Here is a 25999-nt window from a genome sequence, read left to right as displayed (position 1 = left end):
CAGAAGATTTTGGTTCAGCAAAAGCATTTTGTAGAAAACTTCGATTTTATATTCTTCATGTAAGTAGATTATATTTTGATTTTGAAGAAAATGGAATTCAAAAGATTAAGAAAAAATACAGAACAATGTTATAAGAATCTCATCAAAATACTGCTGATAAAGTTAATGAAATTTAAAAGACAATAAAAAATAATTATTTGGAAAAGGAATTATTGCCAAAATCTCTAGAATGAAAAGGTCAGAAAATAGAAAGATAAATAGTAAAGTGCACTGAATCTAAAGAATAAAAATGAAAGAAAATGATGTAATTTAGAAATTCTATTGTACCTCAGAATCAAAAGCCCATTGACAGGTGGGGTGAACCCAAAGAAGAAATTTTTTTAATGAAAACATTTTGTAATTATTGATATATTTGGGTTTAAAACCATGTATTTTTGTGCTTGCTGTTATGTACTACCCTCTTCTATTTTCTTTTTGTCTCTTTTATTGCCTTATTTTAGATTAATTACTTTTGGTCATTCCATTGTTTTCCCTTTATTAACTTGGAGTTTAATAAATGATATATTTTAAAAGTAATGGTGATACTAATATTTCTTTTTTGCCAATTAAGAACGAAAATGGGTAACATTAACTTGATGTCCAAGTTATCTGGCTATTCTTATATGTTCTATCTGGATACACTTAAAAAATTGTAGCATATGTTTGAAGTCAGTCTAGCCTACTAGCAACTCCAACTTCCTTAAAGAAGTCTATGAACTAAAAATCTATATCTTGAAAAGGTTCTTAAAATCTCATTTGATACAATACTATGCTTCTAGACCAATGCCATTGTTCTCACTTTATTTCTGGAAATATGGAGTTCTAGAGTAGTTAAATTCTTTTTATTTTTTAGGCAAGGCAACACTTGGTTGACCTCACAGATTGCAAGGACCTTGTCAGCTTACAATCCTTATTTTTTATTTTTTACGCCTACAGCACCTGGTCTTCCTAGGTGGTCTCCTATCCAAGTACTAACCAGGCCCGACCCTGCTTAGCTTTCGAGATCAGACGGGATTGGGCTTGTTCAGGGTGGCATGGTTGTAGACTTAGAGTAGTTAAATTCTTAGCTTAAGTTCTCACAACTAGTATGTGACAAAGGGAAAAGGGGGAACTGAGACTCTTAGATTCTTTCAGTAAAACATGCTGATCCTCTTTCAGGTGTACTTAAATCAGAAATCAGGTTGAAAAGCAAATAATCCTAGATATGCATTAAGGTAACTGGTTTTCCATATCCTCAAAGTCAGTATAACATAGTTCATTTATCCCTCCTCCAAACATTAAAAAAAAAAAAAAAAAAAAAAAATGAGAGAGAGAGAGAGAGAGATACTCTCTGGTGGAAATGATTTCATTCAAACTGTGCATTTCATAATTTTCAAACTCCTCCTGACATTTACTGATCCAGGAACCAGAGGAAAATGATAAGAGTAGGATGGGGTCTATTTTTAGATGTCTTGGCATATTTCCTGTAATTCCTCTTTCAATCTCTTGAGTGGCACTTGTATAATTAAGTTCAACTGTGTGAAGTTTAATACTTCAACATATTCTAATATACATGTGTTTTCAATAGATATTTGATTTGATAGATGCTATTTACAAAATTCTCCAAAGGACAAGTGAGTTGTTTTCTTGATCTCACCATATATATTTGTAACTTCATCGGTAAACACACAATTTTAACATGTCATATCGTTTTGGTTTTCTTTTATTCTAATTTATAAAAAGTGCAATTCAACAAGAAAAAGAGGGTGCAGTTCAAGATTTGAGTATGAGTAATATTTAGTTTGACTAAACTTATTTACAAATGAAGATACATACTTGGATTTCAGTTCGATTCTCCATTATACTACCCTTGAGAAATTTGCTTTAAAAGTCCTGCTCCATTAGAAGCTATTTATTAGTGGCCTGCAAACCTTATATGTGCCAATAATTTTTGTATTTGTTTTGGTCTGGAATGGACAGATCCCAAATAAGGTTATTAATGTCTTTGTGATTTTTTTTTTTTTTTTTTACAAATGTTAAAGATTAACAAACCAGTGTAGTGGGCGATTTCATATTTCCATGGCAAATCAGTATTTAGTACTAAACATCACCATTCCAATACTGTTGGCACTCATAGCCATTCCCACAAAGTCTATTTCAAGTTTTCTGTTCACATTTTAGTTTTGGCTAGGCTTCAAGAGTGTCACTTATGGATGTAATAAAATATTTCAAGATTAGCTCTTTCCTGGCATGGCCTAGAATGGTTATTTCTCAAACTGGAATCCCAGACCACTGTGATCCACAGATATATTCTCTACAAACATTTTTAAATTTTGTATTTTCTTTCAATGAAAATGTTTTTAAAAATACAAGTACATTTGGGGTTGTCTGCATGCCCATCTTATAACCAAAGATGGAAATTTCAGTTCTCATTTTTTGATTTTGTGTTACTCTTGGGATCACCTTAAGTGATGGTCCTTACATTTTGGTGGGGGAACAGACTCTTTAGTCACTGACCCCAAAAGATCGCTACAGTCAGTAACTATATTCTCAAGGTAAAAAAACTCTCAAGTTTGAGATATACCGGTCTGGTTCATTAGAAATGAGGGCAAAGCTATTGCCTTCACAGATCAGTACTTCTTTAAAGAGAAATCCGTCAATCGATAGATATTTAATTATACATTTTTGGGGGGTGTTGTTTTTTCTAGTCATTTTCTAAAACATATTTTTCTTGGGCCGTATAATGCTGCTTAATTAAAAGTGTGGATACTTATATGCAAAAGATGAAATTAGACCCATATCATATATCTTATATCAAGATCTTGAAGAGATATTAACATTCCCATGTTCATTCACAATAGCCAAGATGTAGAAATAACCTAAGTGCCCATTGACAGATGAATGGATAAGGAAAATGTGGTGTGTACATACAATGGCATACTATTCAGCCTTTAAAAAGAAGGAAATTCTACAATATGTGATGACATGGATGAACTTTGAGGAAATTACGCTTAGTGAAACAAGCCAGTCACAGAAATACAAATACTGTATGATTTGACTTACGTGAGATGTCTAAAATAGTCAAATTTACATAATCAAAGAGTGTAATGGTGGTTCCAAGAACTGTGGAGAGGGAGAAATGTGGAGTTGCTAATCAATGGGCACAAAGTTTCAGTTAGGCAAGACAGATAAGCTCTAGAGATCTGCCGTGCCAAATTGTACCTGTAGCTAATGATAATGTATTGTGCACTTAAAATTTTGTTAAGATAGGGGAACTCATGTTACATATTCTTAAATACTTAACTTAAATTTTAGTTAAATACTTAACTAAATACTTAACTAGATATTTAATTTAAGTTAAATACTTACTTTTTTTTTTTTAGAATTAAAAAATCTAAAACCCCCCAAAGTATGAGGTTTTTTTTCTAATCTTAACACTATTCCTCTCAACTGGGTATGCCCTCTTTCCTCCAAAATCTACCCATGATTGAAGACTACCTTTTGTTTCTCACCTTTCTAAATGACTGAGTAAAGGTGATCTCTCTATTACTTGTTTTGTAACCATTTTCTTAATATCTTCAATTCCATTTCCTTTGAAATCAAAGTGTAGTTTACTAACTTTTATGACTCTGCTGTTATGGTAATGATTCATGTTCTGCCTCATGGCATATATTCATGGATATTACAGCTGGAAAGGATTTATCAAATTATTTGCCAAGGATACCTTAATGATGCCTGTTTAGTTCACAGTCAGATAAATTACTGAAACTTCCATTCAAGCCCTGAGAATGCGATGGACTTGCCTGAAGCCAGAAGCTAACCAGAACTCACATTCATAGCTTTCTAGTAGAACAGAGCTCTTTCTAGAACATCAAGTTCCTGATCTAAAAAGGAAGAATGAGTCAAAACATCCTACTACAACTGTTAACATTTATTGCCACTTGATGTTGAGACACTGAGTATAGTGCTTTTTGGGTGTAATTAAATTTAATATTCAAACAATGCCTAATGAAGTAGGTACTCTCACTATCTGAATTCATTATGAATGATTCTAATCTCCAAGATTTCCTACAGTTACCACTTTGTGCATGGACAGGTTTGCTTATAACTATGAATGTGAAGTGGAGAAAAGTCTGATCAGTCTTGTCTGTGAATTACTATTTTTTCCCATGGCTTTGTTTCCCTTTATTTTTCCAAATCTTAATTTAATATTCCTATGAAGCTTCATCAGTGTCATTTAGAGTAGAATGCACGTGCGCGCGCACACACACACACACACACACTCCATAACACTCCATGATTTTGCTGAGACTTAATGGCTATAATTTGTCTTTCCTTCATTTTCCTAATATAAATTTATTTCAAGTATTCTTTTTACATTTTATATTTATGGTTCTCTATCCAATATTCTGTGGATCCTCTCCCATCTCCCAACTCCCCAGGCTGAGAAATCACTGTTTAAAGGTGTTAGGCCCTCTCTCAACTTTTCTTTCTTTTACTATTTACTTAAATGGAGTGGTCCAGTTTACTTACATAGGCTGCTCCTGATAAGCTACATATGATTTCTATTACTAGATGGGATTTAAAATATTTTCTCCACTTTAATAGTGTAGTCTTTTGTTTCCCATTGTCCACTGACACTGAAAAGTCCTTTTATTTATAAACAGAAACTCTGGAGAAGGTTGACTGGCTCCACAGAGAGAAGTTTTTATAGAGGAAACAAAGTATACTTGCAAGAACAAGTATTCACTGAATGCTCATCATGAGCTGGAAGTGTAGCAGTAAACCTAACACTCAAAATCTTGCTCTCAGAAATCTTTATCTACTCTAATCTCATTGGAGGCAAAGGTGAGAATTGCTTTAATGACAGTGGGAGGTGACCTTAAAAGGTAACTTGGTTCATTCTCTGGCTTCTAGAAACTTTAGAGTTAGAATATCATTTACCTATTTACAGGTTTAAAAAAATTGTAATATAATTCTGGTTTGGATTCTTAGATTGCTAAGTTTTCATATTTTAGTTCTTTTTCTCCCAAGGTTAGTATGAAGTACTTTAATCTTATTCTACTAATTCTTTCTGTAAATCTCTTCTGCTCGATCTTAGAAAACACTTGCTCATTTCATCCAATATTAAATAAAAAAAGTTCTCCGTATTCTCCATGTTATGTAGATGTGATATTTTAGAACTACTTTTAAATTCTACTGGTACAATCTAATAAACATGAAGGACGGCTATAAAGAAGAGTAAATCAGTTTTTTTAAGTGTTAAAATAAATTGAAGTGACAGCTAAGAGAAAAGTAAAATCTGTGTCCAGTTGGTGATAAGATGGCTGAAAGAATCAACTTTTTCCATTTAAAAAACAGAAACTGGAAGACTTGATTAGAATTGAAAGGTGAATGATATTCCTTTCTTCCCAATAATTTTTGACTAACAGTAATAAAGTCTTCTGTGAGGTACGTACACTAATTAAGTATGACATATGTAAGAATGACAAACTATTATGTAAAAAGTATTTCTCTTTCCTGTACATCACTGTTAAAATAACCAGTTCCAGCATCCCGAAGGAGAGTTTCTTTTCAGAGAGCTGTTGAAAGTTTATAAAAGTTGTAAAAGTTATATTATAAAAGTTTATAATGAGTTTTTCCTAAGATATTCAAAGAGCTCTGGGTCTCAGAACAGCAGAGACCAAGGAATTCCTCCCTCTATTGAAAATTAGTAAAATGTAACTCCCCATTTGTTGTATTGCTTTTCATTTATTACAGAATCATTTTTAAATATTTTCTAGTATGATGAACTATTCTGTCAGAACAAATAAAACTAAATAAAGGCTTTCAGATTTCAAGAAGTGTGAAAGGTAGTTTCTACTCATTTTGGCAGCCAGTATTAATGCCCTGGATTTAAACATTACGCACATTCACGCACAAGTCTCTCAGAGTTATCATTAGAATTGTTATTTTTACACTATAATAGGACTCAATTCGAGTTCCCTATGTTTGTCAGTATTTTCCCAATTTAGAAATGTCCCATTTGATACAGGGCATTAAACATTTATATAGGTTTTTATTTTATCTAGAGATGTGCTGTCCATAGAGTAGCCAGTAGACACATGTAGCTATTTCAATTAATCAAAATTAAGTAAAATTAGAAATTCAGTCTTTCAGTCACACTAGATACATATCAAGTGCTAAATAGCCACATGTGTCTAGTGGCTGCCATATTAAACAGCATATATAAAGAACATTTCTACAAATTTCTATTTAACAGTGATGATTGGAAAACAACCCAATAAGTTTTTTTAATGGCATTTTGAACTATTTCTTTTGTTCCCGTAAAGCCTAGGGGATAGATCTACAAAATCTATTTTTAAAAAATATATTAATAAACTTACTAATGCATTTATAATAATGTAAGTTGCATGAACTCTATCTGATCATTAGTTGCTCGATTGTTAGTAAATGTTGAGAAAGTCATGTTGACTGATTTGAATCAAAATTAAGTTTCCGTTAAAATTAAAATCAACAGAGATGGTTATCAGCAACGTAACTGACCAGACGATTAATGGACTGGAGATCTCAGATTTTTGATAGCAAAGAAATTAGAATGAGGTATTTAGAAAAGAGGGTAAGCATTATGTCACATAATCCTTCTATCCCCATGGATTAGTACACATAATTTTTTTAGAAATGCTTACCAAAATTGAAATTAAGTGCAAATAATTACAGGATCTTCAGGATCCTAATACTAACTGGAACTGGATGACATGACTGTAGTAGAGAATAGTCTTGGTCCTTTACTATCCGTTTCCTCCCTTTTCTCTTTGTAATAGACCCTTTGAATTTCAGCTGGACACATGGTCGCCCTGAATAAAGAGCTTAATTACTAACTTCCCTTGCAGCTGCTTGTGGCCAACTAAATTTTGCCAACAATACATGTGCAAGAGTGATATGCGCCACTGCTTTTTTCTTATTCTTTCCTGCTGGGTTTTCTCCTCTCCTGTTGGGTCTACCATGTTGGTGAATATGACACTCAAGTACTGAACGAACAATCATGAAGAAGGAGCCTGAGGTTTTGACACTGTATTATTCCTTAATTGTTTATGCTCAGATACTTATATAATAAATAAATAAAATTCTACCTTATTTAAGTCACTATTATTTTATTTTGTTTTAGCAGTTAATAGAATACAATGATCAGTAGAACAAATACAATAGAACTAATAAAATAATTAATATACTACTGGAGTAGAGGGTGAATAGAATGGCAAAGTTTTCAGATTTAAAAAAATGTATCTATCCTCATTGTTCCTTGTGGATTTTATTAACCAATTTATTTAAAAAAAATTTATGTTCAGTTTCCAGTGCAAAGGTCTCTTTTCTTTTCTGTCAAGGTTAATAGATTCTATTTATGATAACATTTACAGATAAAATTGTGAAATTACACTTTGAAAAGTCACTCTTACATCTGCTGTTTTAGTCTTTGCACAAGTTCTATAAAATACGATTTTCTTCATTTTATAGATGAGGAGACAGAGACTGAGGGTTTGAGTGACTTACAAAGTACACATTGCCCGTAAGTGGTGTTAAGTCCCCAGCTCAGAGATGAAACTCACTGTGAATTCAAGTAGCATGTAATTATATTTGTGTTATCTATAGGCAAATTTATGATTGCAAATAAAAGCTGTTATTTAATTGGTAGAAAAATAGGAAACGTTCTAATTGGGACATGATAGCTTCTATCCCAATAGTTAGTGCTCCTCAAAAGGTTCCTTAGAATACTATCATAAAAGGGATTCTTTGTCAATGGTTTAGAGAATGCTGGAAACTCTATTTCTCTTCTGAAGATTCAACAATTCACATGTATATATTAAAAGGTTTCAGAAATCCCATTGTAAAGAGACCTTTTAAACTTCAATTCAGACTTGATCTAACTCACTCACTACAGAACTCCCCTTTAATGTATATATAAAGGCAGAACTTTTTTAGGAAGCTCTGCCTTACTATCAGGCAGTTCAGTTTCTGCTAGAGACATGTAATAGCAGTCTAAAACTTGAAGTCATTTTAGAAACAATGATTTAATGGGTTTCTTAAACCACAAAATCATATGCCCACAAAAATGCTTGGGGATTTGAGGTATGTGGGAAGTAGACAACTCATTCATTCTTGGACTTTTATGGACCCCAATTCTTGGAAAGTTCTTTATATGGATTTGGCACTACCAGTTACTCCTCAGAGAGGTTGTGTCTGCTACACATCCCATTCTGGATTACTAACTTTTTAGGTTTCTCTGACTCACGACAAGGCATATATGTTTAAGGTTAAGTCTTATAATTATGTTATCCTAAGGAAAAGTCTTATAATTATGCTATGCTATGGAAAACTATGAAATAAGACACTACCATGATTAGAAGAAATTTTAAAAATTGTAAAAAAAAGGTCTACTAGTTTCTCATATAGAAAGAAAATTAAAAAAACACTAATTCCTCTCAAAATTCCCAAAGCTGAGAAATGCTTATTAACTTTACTTTAGATTTTTAGCTATTTGATATATATTATTTACATATTAGATCTTTTTCTCCAAAGAAATATGGAGTTTCTGAATATTAATGTTAGATACAAGATATTGAAGTCAACCTGGTTATTAAATGAAAATAACAATAAAACCAAATTATTATTATTATTATTTATTATTTTCATTAACTTTAATGGACAGTATGTGGCCATAGCCATGTTTATTAGGCCTAGAGACAGTACTATGAAACATTCCCTGAGAATTTTTCTTTAGGCTTGTAGGTTAATAAAAATAGTCCTGAATCACGGTAAGATGATTTAGGGTTTAACACAAGGATATGCAGCAGAAGAGCAACTTTTAAAATGTAATTCTCTGCAAAGTAATTCGTATGTTCAGAATAATTCTAATATAAATCTCAATAGACTTTTGAGGTTTGAAATCATTTCTAAAATCATTGGGAAGAATAAATGGATGAAAATTTCTAGGAACATGTTGAAAAAGGTGATTTTTGTATGGGGACTTTCACTATCAAATATTAAAACATTATAAAATTTCAGTAATTAAGGTACCACACTTGTGATAATAGAATAAGATAGATGTAGACTAGAAGGCAAGAAACAGACTCTGCATAGAAATTTATACCAAGATAAGGGTGACATTTCAAATTGGTGTGAAAGGCAAGATTATTTAACAAATTAAACAGTGGATACAGTATCATCATTTGACAAAAATTTCCTCTCATATATATATCAAAATGAATTCCTGAAGGTTTAAAGTATACAGTATCATCATTTGACAAAAATTTCCTCTCATAATTATATTAAAATGAATTCTTGAAGGTTTAAAGTATTTGAAGTAAAATTAAAATTAAAACTCTATAAATATAAAAGTATAAGAAATTTTCCAAGCCTAAAAGTAAAAGAAAACATAAAAGTGAAATATTGCTAGATTTTACTACATAAAATTTCTAAATTAAATGGCAAACAAACTGGGAAAGTATTTGTAACATATATGGCACAGTTTATTATCTTTAATATAACAAAAATTCTTTAAAATTATTAAGGGATTCACTCATTGATGGGCAAATGCGTGAAGAGGACTTTTAAAAAGAAGAGATATAAATAGCGAAAGATCATATGAATACATGTATATATCAGTACTCATAAAATAAAAAGTAAGACAGTAAGGTACAATAGAAAAATACTAAAGATTTTTTTAAAAACTATTTTTGGTGAAGGTTAAGTAAAATGGGAAATTCTTATCATTGTGATGGAAAAGTAAATGGGCATAATCTTTCTGATGGTCAATTTGACAATATACAGTATATCAAGAATCTTATGTATGCTCAAATTCTCAGATTTGTTAGCTCTACTTCAAGAAATTCTTCCTAACAAAATATTTTAAAATATGCATAAAATTTATGTGCGAAGATTTTTATTGTTAAAATTTGAATATTCCCTAAAACATTATTATCCCAGAGAATATTGTGCTTAAAACCATCAGCCTCGGAGGACACAGACCTGGTTTGAACCCTAATTCTTAATAAGCATTATGTCTTTGAGCAAGTCTCATTTCTCTGAGACTGTTGCCTGATCAGAAAGAGGGATGCAAAAATGCCTGCCTCACGAGGCTGTTCTAAGGATTAATTGACAATATAGGTAAAGTGTTTTGTACAATACCTAGAATTCTGCAATTGCAGAGCTCAATAAATGGTAGTTACACTATAATTACTATTATACATAGATGGAAACATGTTTTTGGAGAATATTAATGCCATCAAGATATATCTATGATAAAATATTAAATGGAAAACTCCAGACATGAAACTGTGACACACACACACACACGATAATAGGTGTGACAATTTTAGATGACTTTCACACACACACACACACACGCGCGCGCACACACACGATAATGGCTGTGACAATTTTAGATGACTTATCTATTTTCTGTATTCTTATTTTTTAAAAATGTACCTGTAACAGTTTTATAATTTGAAAAAATGCTTTTTAAGTAACTTTTAGGGAGCGTGTCTATATTGTATTAAATGAAATATGTTGAGACAGACCCTAGAAAATTGCATCTAAGAGTTCTAGAATGAAAGCTAAAATCTATGCTTTTTAGTCTACATTTATTTTCATAGACTGTTATTTAACATAGTGAAATGTTATGCTTTACCTATTTTGCTGACTCCTTAGGATTTGACTTTTTAGGATTTGATAAATATTTTGACCACTTTGTAGAGCATCGTTAAGAGGTTCTACCAAAATTTAAATATGAACAATGAGAAAAATATGTACTATGTGAGTATATACACAGATAGGCCACAGATAACCCTTCTATGTTTAGTCAACTAACCTCTAATTATCCATGTGTATATCAGTCATATTGTATTTGTAGTCTTTTAAACAAACAAAAAAAAAATAGCTCCAATGATACCAAGTATAATATAATTGAAATACTTTTTGAAATAAAAGTGATACTTTTATAGGTTGCTTCTTTTCATCAGTTTAAGAACAAAGTCCACATTTGTTCACATGTGTATCAAAATTGGTACTTTCTTCAGTCGCAGCATATTTATCATCTCTGAGATTGTCTGATATTAACATATAAGAAATAAAGGGAGAGAATATGTACTTTCATCCTCAAATTCTTTAAATTAGTTATTGTACAAAAAATAAATATCTAATTAAAGAGCTCTTTCACCTATCTACATCAGTTAGGATAAATCATGTTATGCAGTGGTAACAAACATTTTCCAATATTTCAGTGACTTAAAGCCATAGAAGTTCATTGATTTTTGCCACTGTTACATGTTTGATGAGGATCAACAGAAGTGACCTTCTCATTAGTCATTCAGATCCCCAGGCTGTTGGGCATTTCTATTCCTCCAGAACAAGAAAGAAAGAACTGAAGTGGAGCCATAAGCACCAGCAATTAAATATTGTACTTCTACATAATGACATACTCCACTTTGTTCAAATTTATTGGTGAAAGCAAGTCACATGGCCATGGTGTCAGGGAAGAATAATTCTCTTGTGTGACTAAAGGAGAGAGGAATCCCATGTTGCTGACAAGTTAGTAATGTCTACCACACAGGTCCAATAATATTACAACATCTATGTTGAAGTGAATTCTAATCTCCCAAATCACAGGAGGAGAAAGTGGTTATTAGGAAGCAATAGATTGCTTTGATGGAAGTGTTAACTAATTTCATTGTGGTAATCATTTCACAATATATATGTGTATTAAGTCATCACATTGGACACCTTAAACTTACACAATGTTGTTTGTTAATTATATCTCAATAAAACTGGGAAAATACTTTGTGATGTGACTAATCAAATATAACAATTATGAATCCCAAAGTTAACAAAGATATAATACTTTTTTAAATTATAAAAATACATGTTATCCATTCTATAGGAAAAGATTTCTCAAATACTAAATTTAAGCAGAAAGAGAAAAGTAAGTAAACTTGTGGTACAGGGAAAGCAACACTTTTTTTCTTTCTGCTTTTTACATTTCCTTTTGATGCGTTACATACTTGTCGTCTAGCTATTTGAAACCAGGAGATGGAGCCATGCAGCTGAAGACATTCCAGCACCCAGTTGCTCTGGGTGTCTCTGAGCAAACTCTACCCACTATTCAAGAAGTAGCATTTAATTTGCAAGCTTGCAAGGAGGAAAGAGGTTTATACCAATGTCTCCTTCTCTTTACAAATAGATTAATTTATAAAAGATAAAAGTATAGCTGGGCCATTATGTTCAAGAATTATTTTGCAAGAGTAGTTTATTTTTCACAAATACTTCTGTACTCCTAGCCATGTGATTTTTATATGTACTTCATATTTATTTTATTTTGCTTGGTTCCATAGAAAGTATATATTAGTCTGTATTAAGTAGAAAGATTCTAAGTCTGAATCATAACTAAACCTGATATTTGAATCAAACCTTAAATCAAGGGTGGGTATCTTAACTGCCAAGATGAGCCAGGCATGTATAGTGATGACTGATGTGGGCTGGCTGAGAACTGTCACAAATAGAGTCTATGAGTGTGTGTGATGGGAGCTGTTATTCATGTTGCTGATCGTGGCTACGGGAAAATGAAAAACCTGTACTGCCAGGCCTTCTTATTTCTAAAGAGAACTGAAACCCTAAATATTTACGTAAACTATCCAGATTTTTATAATTTTAAGCTATTTAAATAAATTTTAAAAAATCTCTCCAGGCTAAACTAACACCTTGTGACTACCAGTTTATGTCCTTGTCTTATATAGATTAGAGACAATTTAACATTATTCCATTGAATCCTGATAAGAATGCTATGAAGTACTTTTTATTATTGCTATTTCATAATTATGGATGAGACTGAGCACAATCAAGTAATTTGCCCAAAGTCACAAACTTGTATGTAGATCTTCTGATTCCAAATTCCATCTAGAGTTCTTTCTACTCTCTAAGCTTTTTAGAAAATTCGGGCTGCTCTATCACATCTCTGCTGGTGACAACCTACTGCTGTCACCGTGGTGCTCCATTTTCAGCCAAAGCCGAAACTTAACTTAGACCCTGAATCAGCCCCTTCTCCACCCGGCACTCAGCAGTTAATGACGCCCTGAAGTTCTTCATGGTGCACTGTGGTGATGGCAAGGCGCCATAGACCATTGCCTAGCACATAGACCAAGCACATCCAGAGCAAGTGGAAAATTCGAAAATTTGAAGAAAAATTTTAACAAGAAAAGAAATACTGGCCTTCACGTGGTGCCAAATTTCTAATCCTGGAGTTCTGACATGGATGAATGATTTAGCTAAAGGTTGTAAACAGCACAAAGAACTAAAAGCTGAAGCTGTTGGAGGAATAAGGGAGTGCTCCCAAAGGCTCACCTGGAAACTGGTCCTGTGAGCAGTCCACAGTCCCCAAAGACAATGGGAATCCAGAAGCTATGGTCCCTGGGCCAAGCTCCTCTGGAGAGGAGATTCCAGATGCTGTGTTGACACTCTTGAAGGAGAAGAGAGAGCAGCTTCCCTCTCAGGAAGATTCTAAGGTAACTAAGCAAGACAAGAACGTCATAAAGCTTCTTTATGATTGAAGCAGAATTATCAAGAAAACCTTGTCTACACCTTCCCTTATTAAAATAATTCAGGAGGAAGAAGACTCTGGTAAAGACTGTCCACAGGGCAACTAACAACCTTCCTTGCCAGTTCCAGCATCTCATCTTCCCGTATGTGATCACCTAATCTTACTGAAACTTCTCTCCTGATAAAGTGGAAAATTGCCCCTGCTCTTATCTAAGCTCTTACTCTCCACTTAGATTCCATCTGTCTCACCTATATGAAACAAATGCTCTCTCTTTCTTCACAAAATTCTCCCTCCCTTTGCTCTCATTCTCATGTCTTTCCTTGTATCTCTACTCTGCTATACAGCAAAACATCTCAAAATGTGATCTGCATTTATCTTTTTAGTGACTTCCTATATTCTTCTCAACCCAATTTTATTTGGTTTTCATCCTTACCGTTGCACTGAAATGATTATTGACTACCTCTTCAACCTTCCCCCTTGTTCATCTAATAAATATCTTAAATAAGTTGGAAACAACGCATCCAATATATCGCTTTATTTCCCTCATGTGAAACATGTTCCTTAAATGCTGCTTTGAATTGAGATATGTTTTATAGACAGTTAAATTTATAAATATTAATTGTATAGTCTGATATTTATCTACACATAGTTCTGTAGACGCAGAACGTTGTCAACAATCCCGAAAGCTTCCCCATGCCTCTTTTCCTGTCAATACTCCGGCATGTAACCTGATTTCTACCTTAGGTTAGGTGAGCCTACTTTTGTATATAGATAGAATCATACAATGTTTACTCTTTGTGCTAGCTGTATTTCTTTCCAAATAAGATTTTTGAGACTTGCCAATAGCTCTTTCTTAATGATGTGCAGTATTCACTTATATGAATAAGTAATATATATACATATGTGAATATATATGTGAATATAATTGATTTATTCCTTCTCCTCTTGATGAACATTTTTCTATTTCACTAATTTCTTATCTTTAATATTTTCTTCTTTCTATATTTTTTTCATTTAATTTGCTCTTTTTTTTAGTTTCTTGAGATTAAAGTTTCTATCCCTGATTGCACACTTTTCTTTTCTAATACATACACTTAAAAATAGAAAATTACTCTAAATCATTATTTTAGCTGTATCACAAATTTCGATATGCTATATTATCTTTCAGTTCAAAATATTTTCTAATTTTCATTTTGACTCATAAGTTACTTAGAATGTGTTACTTTTTAAATATTTTAAGTTTTTCTAGCTATCTTTTTGTTATTAATTTCTAGTTTATTTCATTGTGATCAGAGAACATACTCTGTATGACTTTAGTCTTTTGAAATTTATTGAGAATGCTTTATGTCTCATATATAGTCTATTTTTGTTAATGTCCCATGTTTACTTGAAAATATTTATGAATCTGTTTCTGTTTTGTTTATTTTATTCTTTAGATTCTGCATATGATGAGATCATATGGTATTTGTCTTTCTCTGTCTGAATTATTTCACTTATCTTTATACCGTCTAGGTCCATCCATGTTGTTCAAATGGTGAGATTACATTTTTTTTTAATGGCTGAGTAATAGTCTACTGTATAGACATCTTCTTTATCCAACTGTCTATTGATGGGCATTTCGTATCTTGGCTATTGTAAATAGAGCTGCGGGGAATATAGGGTTGCATGTATCTTTTCAAATTAATGTCCAAAACACATTTTTGAAAATACTTTTACCAGAGTTGTGTTTTAGAATCTAATACAATCATGCCACTTACTAGAAAATTATTTCATCTCAGTTTCTTCAGTGGTAAAATATAATCATAATATCTAAGAATACAACATTATTCTCTGATAATTGAATGAGATAATTTATGTAAAGCACAATACTTGTATAGTATATAGTAAGTACTCAGTAAATAGTAGCTACAGTTATTATAGTCATAGTATCTTTTATTTCTAGCTCGATCCTGACTCTTATCCTCCCTTGACAAGAAATTAGGGTTCAGATATATTAATTCAGAGATAGCACGTCCAAGTTCACACAGCTAAGGAGTCCAGTGAGAGTACAAAACCACAATCTCTTACCATCTCTGCATATCATATCCCTTAGTGTATATATGGTATTTTAAAGAACTGGCTGCACCTAACTTTCCAGGATCACCTTCTTACCGTTTCCTCAAATCCTCAACTTCATGAACCAATTCTTGTCTTTACACACAGCAGACCCCTATTACCCATGAATATGTAATAAATTTTCTCTTACATTCCTTTGGCTTTGATGTTCTCCCTTGCCTCCAGCTTTGCCCATCTCTTGAAGCTCAATGCCACTGTCATCTCTTTTGCCAAACTATTCTAATATCTCCCTGCTCTCTGCTGCTGCTCCATCTCCTGCTACCACATCTTTTGAAACACACATGATTGTAAGACTATTATTTTTTGATCTTTCCAGTTCACTGAGCTTCTCCAGGACACAGATTAGAACTTATTAATTTTCTAACCCCTAAGATCTGATATGATTGGTACTTACTCTGTTCCTGGAAAGAAAGAATAAATGAATTAATGAAAGAATGAGTAAATGAAAAAATGTATTTAAAGGCTTTTGAAGTTGAGAAGGAATGAGATCCGAGAAGAAAAGTATTTCACCTCTCCCTTGTGTTTCTTCTTGTGAGGCTGGGTCATTCAGTGAGTCTCCCATGATTATCAGCACAGTCCATCACTCCAGTGCTGTGGGTTACACAGGACTATTTTGGCCTTCGTTTCTCGGTGATTACTCAAATGACTCAAGAAAGTTGAGATAGCCTTATTGGGTAGACCTTACTGTGCATTTTATTGTCTTTTCTCAGATGACTGCATTAGTTGCTGCACGCCAATTGTAAAAGGTAGAACTTACCCAGGGTGAGTGCCCCACATACCCTTTAAGTAATTAGAGTCTAAAAACTTTCAGGGTATATATGTATTTTTTGCCTGGGCAGGCACTGAAGTATTTCCTAGCCTGGAAAACAGGGACATGCATAAGAAGAACATTGGGCCATGGAATACAAGACAATTTTAAACAATAAAAAAGAAAAATGTGTCAAGGGAAAAGCTATAAAGCCATAATCATGAATAGCAAAGGAGACATCAGACCACACAACTTAGGGCGACTCAGGAATATGAAATCAAAATGCACATGAAGAAAATTCAAGAGGAATTAAACTAGACAACATGAATATTAAGGAAATTGGATTTCCAGAAGTGGCAAAATATGAACAATTTAACAAGAATGGTTTGTGCCAATGAGCCTGTACCCCCAGCACTGTGGTATACGAAAAGAAATTAAGAAATGTTATTACCCCACCCCCCTTACTGCTCCTCTCTTTTTAATAGGTTATGCTAGATAAACCAAAAAGGAAGGGATTGACATTTAAAATCTTTACTCTGTCAAGTAGTTTACATAAAATATCTCATTGAGTCCTCCCGACAATTTATAAGTATTATTATTCCTATTGGCTCAGGGTGGTCAAATAATGTTTTTTTTGTCACATGGTACAGTAGTAGAGCCAGTAGAGCCAGGATTCAAACCCAGTTCTGACCTCAGATTTTACCCACCTATCTTATAGTGCTGCCTTCCGGAATAAATTCGTTATAGGATAATCTCTCCTATATTTTGGTACTATTGCATCGAATCCAAAGACCGCATGACAGTGAGGTTCTTAAGTAATAATGTGGTCACATTGCCAGTTATAGAACATCTTCTTTTCTTACAGAAAATTTTAAGATTGAGAAATGTATCACAAACGTTGTAACAACATGTATGCATTTACAGAACTAATAATTATTAACTATCATTTTCCCCTATGAAACAATACAGATTAAGTTGAAGTCTTTTTTGTTGTTCTTTTTCCATTCTCCCACCTCCTGACCAACTTCCATTCATAGAAAATCACTAAATTTGGTGACTTACAGATGGCCAGGCGTTTGCTAAAATTCCTGCTTTCCTTTTCATAGTTTAGAGTTATCACTGGGAAATGGTTGTCTAGCCTGTAGCTCCATTTCCAAATTCCTCTTCTATTTAGGTGTGGCCTTTTGACCACTTCTCACCAAGTGATCAAAAGTCACTTCTTGCCAAAGTTTTAAGAAGCAGATGTGTTCCTTCTACATCTCTTTTCCCTTTAGTTGGCCAATGTGGAGGACAAGGTCCTAGATGTTAGAGTTTAACTTTTTCTTTGGATGTTAGAGTTTAAAGATTAAAGGAGTCTGAATCACTTCATGAGGAATAATATGTGATGACAAGGAAAATTTACACTGGACTGTTTTATGAGGAAGAAATAAATTATTGGGTTAAGCCACCGACATTTTAGAATTATTTTGTTATATTACCCTAATTAATCATTCTAATCAATTACCTAATTAATAACTCTAATTTCATATTTTATTTTTGCAGATATATTGTTCTAATTAACCTAATAATCTTATGTTATATACATTTTCCTAATTAATTAATCTAATATTTATTCTTTTATAGATATATTAACCTTACTTTATTAATCCAAATATTTTTCTAAATCATCAATTTCTCTTTTGTGTAGGCATTTATAAATAAAATAATTTTTATTTGTATCTTTTTAAAGAAATAATATATAAAAAATACTGTGTGAATATTGAGCTATGAATTATTTTTCCCCAGAAGTGTAGGTTTTAAAAGTCTTTCCATGTTGATATACATGTATGTACATATACATACATATCTGTATAAAAATAGATCATTTCTCTTAATTGCTATATAAATTCTATTTTATGAATATGCACTTTATTCACTTCTGATAAGCATTTAGTTTGCTTTCTTTTTTCTTTCTATTTTGCTATTATAAACACTGCTCCAGTAAATAGATTTCTACAGTTTCCTTGAGCCTAAATGCAGGAACCATCCTAGAATATATACCTATACTTAAAATTACATTTTAAAGCTTTATGAGAATTTTTATTTTCCAAATACCTCAGCAAAAGTCAGGCCATTTCCTCTTATGAATATTATCTGTTCGTATTTTTTGTCTATTTTCTGTGGGATTGTTTTTCTAATAGTTTTTTGAAGGTTTTCAAAAAATATTCTGTATATGAATTTGGTTATCTGCTGTCTTTTTGTGCCCCTTGCTTTCAACTTTTATTATGTGTTTTGTTGAACAGACATTTTTAATGTTGATGTAAGATTTATGAAATGTGTTTTTATTATTTTTTCCTTTTTTATATTAGACAATCTTCCTTACTACCAGTATTACAAATTTATTTCTATATTTTTTTCTAAATGTTTAAAATTATATAATTTACAAATAGATCTTAATCTAGCTGGGGCCCATTAAGATAAAGATCTAATTTATTTTTTCCATGTAATAAACCCACAGTCCTAATGTCCTAAATTGAATAATCTTCCTTCCATCTCTGATCTGTAATGCTATTCTTACCACTTTCTAGCTGTGTAACTTGGGCAAGTTACTTAATGTCTCTGTAAAATGAGAACAATGATTAAAAATAATAAGTTCCTTATAGGGTTATTGTGAGTAACAAACTACATATATGTATCATTTGGAATGGTAACTGGCATATGTTTAGTGCTATGTATATATTAGTCATTATTGTATGATGTTATATCAACAATCCTATTCTTGAAATCAAGCATGTATTGAAAATCTTTAGTTAAAGAATATACCCTTGTTATGGGCAGTGCGTATTATCATGATGAAATAGCCCAACCAATAGCTGGTCCTTTCAAGAGCCAGTCACTTTAAACTTGCCCTACTCATCTGAAATAAAGAAATCACATTCAACATGGCTAATATGCATAAACTACAAAACATCTTTTGCGTACAGAAACACGCAAAATAATTATTGACTAAATATTCTTTTAGCTTGAATGAAAATGACAGTTGAGTTAATGTGAAAATATCCAGCTGTTCCATTTCAGAAGCACTAAGAGATACCAGCAATTAAATCTGAATTTGACGCAGTAATGAAAATTGCAGATAGAGAGGGGGAAACATAAGTCTTATGATGACAAAGGGACAATGAGCATTGGAAACAATAATATACACTAATGAGCACACATGAAAATTAGGATGAAAGCTAAAAGAATGTAAAACTGGAAGCAGCTGAGGCTCCTAGGTAAATTGTTTCATCCTAGGTCTCGGACATAATAAGGGCAGAGGAAAGTTTTGAACCCAGCTTTGTCTGACTTCAAAATCTGAACTCTTAACTAAACTAGATCCCCTCTTGTGTATAAAGTATGTAGAGAATGTGAAAAATAAGTGAGACAAGGCATCAGAGGATTTAGATTTGAATCCTGCCTGTGCCGCTATCGATCTGTTACCTTGCCTAGTTTTCTTCTCGCTATATTGGGAGCAATAATAACTACTTTCTTAGTCATTGGAAGAATGAAGATAATGTTTGTGATGCTCCTGACATGTCCAAGAGCCTAAGCAATGTTCGTTCCTAGCTCCTTTCCTGAGAAATCTGTTATGGCTCATGATTAATAGTTAAATCATCTTCAGCTTCCTTATATAAATTATTTTTACAGAAAAATTGGACTCACTTAAGTTTGTATTTTTTTAACAATAAAAAAGTTGCAGCAAAATAAAGGGTGACTTTGTGACTAGGAGATGGAAACAGCAGCCTAATTCTGAGCACATATAAGTACATACACACGTCTGGTGTCCACAATATTGTCTCTCCAACTCACCCCCAAGATTGTGTCTCTTTATCAAAATGTGTTCCCAGATTATTAAAAATGCCAGTTCTGAGATGATTCAAACTTTAGCAAGGATCAAAGATTCTAGAATGACAAGAAAAATATCATGATATTCTCATATGATGTTATGCTATGACAATTTAGTTATAGGTACTAGTAAACAGGAAAGGAAAGTGGTTGAAGGGAAGAGAAGGTTCCCCCATAGACCTTTGAAAATATGATTTCTAGACTCCTTTTCAGACAAGAGTGAATTTGGGTTGGTCGACCTGATCCATGGGACAGAATTTGGAGTATAAAGGTGAGGATAGTCTGAATATTGTATTAATGTGAAGACACTAGGTAGGGAGACAGAATCTAGGTATGAAGAATGGGACAGAAATTGAGCACAGGAAATAAGAGTAAGAGGATTCATGATAGAAAGGAAGAGGTAGAACAGGAAATATATCCTGAGTCCATGGAGTATGTTCACACAGAGCTCAGTGTGGAGAGGATGCCTAGAGGAGTCTCAGTTGCCTAAGACATGTGCCACCACTGAGTAAGTTCCCTCTTGCACATAGTGCTATAAAATGGAATGAGAACCATCAACCTGATGCTGGAGAACACAGGGCACATCCTTTCTGAATGATGAACTTGTGAAATGAAATAGCAGAATGTCTGCAAACTGCTCTTGGAACAGTGAGCACATATTGTGAAATAAATGCCATTGTCTAAACAGCAATAATGAGATTTTTATGGATGCTAAAGTAAAAAAATTCAAAGCCTGTTTTGCTCTCTGTGATATCCTTTTTTTCCCCAGTTATTTTAAATAAATTAGTCGCATAATAATTTCTCACCAGAGTTGTAAGTTTTGTGTCCAGCATGTGTCAGTTCATAGCTTTTTTGGACATTTGTTGGCAACATTATGCCACTTTATAGCCATACCTTTTTTACAGTTGAAACCCAGTTTATTCATATTTAGTGTATATTTCTCTCTTTTTATTTAGGAGCTCCCTGAATATATAACAAAGCACATTGTTACAGACAGAAAGCAAGGACTCTGATCTTTACAAAGCAGGAACCGCATGAAACACACACAAGGGGAACCAGCAAGATACGAACTATGTAAAAAGAAAGAATATAGGCTGCATCAGAACAGAGATGAATCTTTTACATGTTACTCATATTTCACTGTGTAGTATTCAGGGTAGCTATTTAATAAAAGTGTATACATTTTTTATTTCATAGCATGGGTTCAATCATTCTCAACTAACCTATTATTTTCATAAAAACCTCAAGGAAGCAAGCCCCCCAGCCCACACTAGGAAACAACTCTTATACGAGGATGTGCTCTATATTGCACATTTATAATCACATATGTGCCCAATTGCCATATTCAGGCATGGGCTTTCTGATAGCATTGAGTAGTATCTTCTACAAGTTAGAAGTCCAAGAAATAAAAAAAAAAAAAAACCTACTCTTGCTATACCAAGAAGTGAAATGTGCCACAGTTATTACGCTTCTTTGTATCATGTAAGGAGAACTCCGAAGTCATTCTTGATTCTGTCCATTCCCTTATCACCCACCACCTGACAATCTATCAGCAAGTTTCCTAGGATCCGTGTCAAAAGCACAACTCATTGACCCCTTCTTGTGAATTCTGCTGCTACCATCTCTGACCAAGTGATCCTATGGCAGCCCCCAATGGTCTGCTGGATTCTGATTTTGCCCTGTATATTCTTTCTTTTTTCATGAGCAAGTCAAAATTAAATTTTTAAATTAGAAATCTAGAAATAAAATTGTATATATTTAAGGTGTACAACATGTTGGTTACATGGTGAAATAATTACTACAGTCAACCTAATTAACTTACCCATCTTCTCACATAGTTGCCATTGTGTATGCATGTGTGTGTATGTGTGTTTGTGTGTAGTCAGAGCATCTGAAATCTATTCTTAGCAAATTTCCAGTATACACCCCCTGTATTTTTTTCACCACACAGCAAATGAAATGATGAAAAAAAAAATAGCAATCATATTGTGTCACTTCCCTCCTAAAAATCTTCCAGCGGCTTTCCATTATAATTTTGAGTATAACTCAAACACCTTGCTATAGCCCCCAGATGCCTCTTCATGTTCTGGCCCCTGCCTCCCTCTCCTTGATCTCTTAGCCCTCTCCCCCTGGCTCACTACTGGCCAGCCACAAGGGTATTCTTCTCGTTTCCTTTGACCGTGACATACCAGTTCCCTTCTGAGGATCTTTGTACCAGGGTCTTCTCTGCCTCCAGTGTCCAAGATCTTTGCATGACTACCCTTTTTTTCAACTTTCATGTCTCAATGGAAACCTCACCTCCTCTAAAAAATACTTTCCCCATTCACCACATCCTTAGTACCCACAGAGAGCACACCCTGTCTCACTACATAGTTTTGTTGTCTGCTTAGTAATGATCACATGTGTTTGCATATGTATGCGATTGTCGTCTGTCACCCCACTCTCCCACAGAATATAAGCTTTGTGAGGGCAGTGACTTTGTCTGTCTTCTCTATTACATCCCAGTACTGAGGACAGTGAAAGGCATATAATATGTATCTGGCAGATACTAGAGGCTTGGTAAATATGTGACTGATGTGTAGAGCATATTGATAAAACGACGTAGGAAATTTTACTCCCCACAGGTTTTTTTGGGGGTGGGGTGGGGAAACAGATTATTAGTACAGAAAACACTTTAATAAGTCATTGCTGTGAACAGTGCGATCCCAAGGACATTCTTGAGCAATAAAATAGTTTCCATTCATGAGGCAGATAAGGATTCATCTTATTACTGAAAAGAGACAGAAGTGAAGCAAAAGAAGGACTGAAAAAGAAGACTGAAGGCTGAAATTGTCCATAATCCTGCTCGTCTCTTTGTGATTTGCATATTTTCATTTGATATTTAAAATGCTTGCTAGAAATGGTTTTAATACAGAAAACAGTGAAAAGGTCAACTTGACATCTGAATCAATGTAATGTGCCAGGACTTGGAGGCAGAAGGTCATGAAAAAATAAGTCTCAGAAAAGCTAATGAAATCTAGAGAGAATGTTCAGACTTTTCCAGGTTACAGAATTCGTGGAAATCTAACCATACTATACTTCAAGCACCTAGAAGCCAAGGGCCTGGAATCATACCTAAATTTTGTTTATATTTCTCATGTGCTGATTCTAGCACTAGGTTCACTGACTGCTTCCAGTGGTCAATCATGAATTCTGCCACAGTCTGAGCTTGCAGGCAGGTGCTATTTTCATAATGACACATTCTGCTGCCAGTCCCTAATAGGAGTCAGTATTCTCCCATTGTCTTTCAAAGTAGTTAAAACACGTACTAGAACTTTTTTTTAAAAAAGCATGTTTAGAAACTGATATCTTTGGGTATCTCTTTCTAGAGTTACAATTTTGAAATATGTGTAATAAAAACTGTGAAAATTTAGGAAAGCAGTTAGTAGTCATAAAAATAATAAACTTACAAATAAAAAAATTACATTTCAAAAGCCCTTCTTGGTTCCGAAGATCAGTGAATAAAAGTGCACATATATATTTAAGTCTATGGAATGTGTAAATATTTGATGGTTTTTTTTGAGATGGTTTTTCTGAGGATTTTAACTTCATCAGAATTCAAAAAAATTAAATTCCAAGACTGGTGAATCGAGAGAGCAGAAAGAGAAAGTGTGTAAAAGCGATTTGATGCTATCTGAGTGAGGTCGCTGTGCTTTCCCAGCCCTCTACCATGGGCTTTGCTCCAATAACAGTATTTTAACGTTAGCATAAAAGAAACTCAGTTTATCTGTGAAATCACAAGCAATTATCCACTCTTGGATATAGCTGAGTTAATCTAATGCACATAAGTATTAATTATCTAGGTAGGGGTGTGGGATGGTTGCAAATGTTCATACATTTAAAGCTTTATGCAAATTTGAAGGGAACTGAAAAAACAAGCATTTTTCTGTATAAAAGCCATAGAAGGTTACAGAAAACTGGCTTTATGAAGGCAAATTTCACATAAACTTTATATGAGCTTAAGTTTCATTGGGCAACTTTGTTTTTAATTATCTGTAGGGTTACCTCCCTGGTTTTATCCTCTTTTTCCATTCTATTTCAATGCTATGTAGAAATGTAGGAGTATTTTTTAAAACGGACATTGAAATTGTTTCCTAGACCATACCAATTGGGTTAAAATTAAGATTCTATAGCAGAAAAAGAGATCTCTCAAGGTCAAGATTCATGCTCCTATTATAAGGCCTCTTTGCCTGGGTAAGGACCTATGCCATAATCATGCCTCTCTCTGCATTTCTGCATTTTTCTGAAAAATCTTGGGGAACACAGTGCTCTGTGGGGATGTCTGAGATCATCTGCGTAGATAGCACAAGTCGATATTTCTTTTGCTTCTAAAACATGCAGAGCCTGTGGGAAATTCTGAAGTCTTGCCTTTTCCCCCTGTCCTACCCAGGAAAGTGGTATGGTGACTGTTTTATTCTCCTAGGTCTTCAGATCTATACAGGGTCCTATAATCTCCAACATGTTATCAACCCTGGCTTGTCTGGGAGAGAAATAGGGGAACCTTGAAATTTTCCAAACGTTTTGTCTTCTCTCTCACTTTTTCCATTTTCACCAGACTCAGCAACATTCTAGCCATTTATTCCTATTTGAAATCATCTTGTTTATTATATGTTGATTTGTTTATCATCAGTCTCTGATCACTACAAATGTACTAAAATCCATGAGATTGAGACTCCTGTCTCATATACCTGTTTATTCTCAGTACCTAGAATAGTGCCTAGCACATAGCAGGCACTCATTAAATATTTTTTGAATAAGTTAATAGGATCAAGGAGACACTTTCTTTAGTAATGGATAGAATGGCTTAAAAAGAGCAAAGAGGATAAGAAAATTTTGAAGTTTATTTCGTCTGATCTTAGTACCGCTGTTCTCACTTTTCTCTGAATGCCATTTGCTTGAAATATTTTCCACCTTCTCACTTTGAGTTAATGCCATTTGCTTGAAATATCATTTTCCACCTTCTCACTTTGAGTTTATGTTTGTCTGTGGAGCTGAGATGTGTCTCCTGGAGGCAGCATATGCTTGGGTTTTGTTTTTTTGATCCATTCTGCAACTGTATTCCCCAGGCAAAAAGGCCTTATAATAGGAGCATGAACCTCTTGACCTTGAGAGATCTCTTCTGCTATAGAGACTTAATTTTAACCCAGTTGGTATGGTCTAGGAAACAACTCTGATGTCTGTTTTACATTTATATTTAGGGTGATTATTGAAATATGAAGTCTTAGAGCCATTTTATCTTTTGTTTTCTAGTAGCTTGGTGTTTCCACTGCTTCGTTGTCCTTGTGTTTTCTTTATTTTGGTTGGCTTTTGTCGGTTTTCCCTCTGGTTTTTCTTGTTTTATGTTGCACACTTCAGTTCTGGATCTTCTGTGTGTGGTTACCATTACGAATATGTAAAGGATAGTTATATATATACAGTTGTCCATTTTCTTCTGCTCATGCCTTATCCATTCCCCTTTGCAAATTTGGATCTTTGAATCTTCCCCTTTTTTAATCATTGTTGTCTCAATTTGTCCCTATGTATGCTGAACATTCATTACTATTTTGCCATAACGATTCTCTTCTTATTTTTTAAGCTTATAATGCCCTGTTTTTAGTAAGGGTTGCACTTCTCTGCTTCTATTTGCT

General features: G+C 33.5%; 2 pseudogenes; one reads left to right on the top strand and one right to left on the bottom strand.

The window, feature by feature from the left end:
- Positions 1 to 13787, top strand: part of LOC112472285 — a 46750-nt pseudogene extending 32963 nt beyond the window's left edge.
- On the bottom strand, positions 967 to 1085 carry LOC112472327 (annotated as a pseudogene).
- Positions 13788 to 25999: the final 12212 nt, after the last annotated feature.

This window comes from Pteropus alecto, unplaced genomic scaffold, assembly GCF_000325575.1.
Source record: "Pteropus alecto unplaced genomic scaffold, ASM32557v1 scaffold76, whole genome shotgun sequence".
NCBI lineage: Eukaryota > Metazoa > Chordata > Mammalia > Chiroptera > Pteropodidae > Pteropus > Pteropus alecto.
Note: the sequence above shows the minus strand (reverse complement) of the source record. Positions and strands in the feature narration are given on the sequence as shown.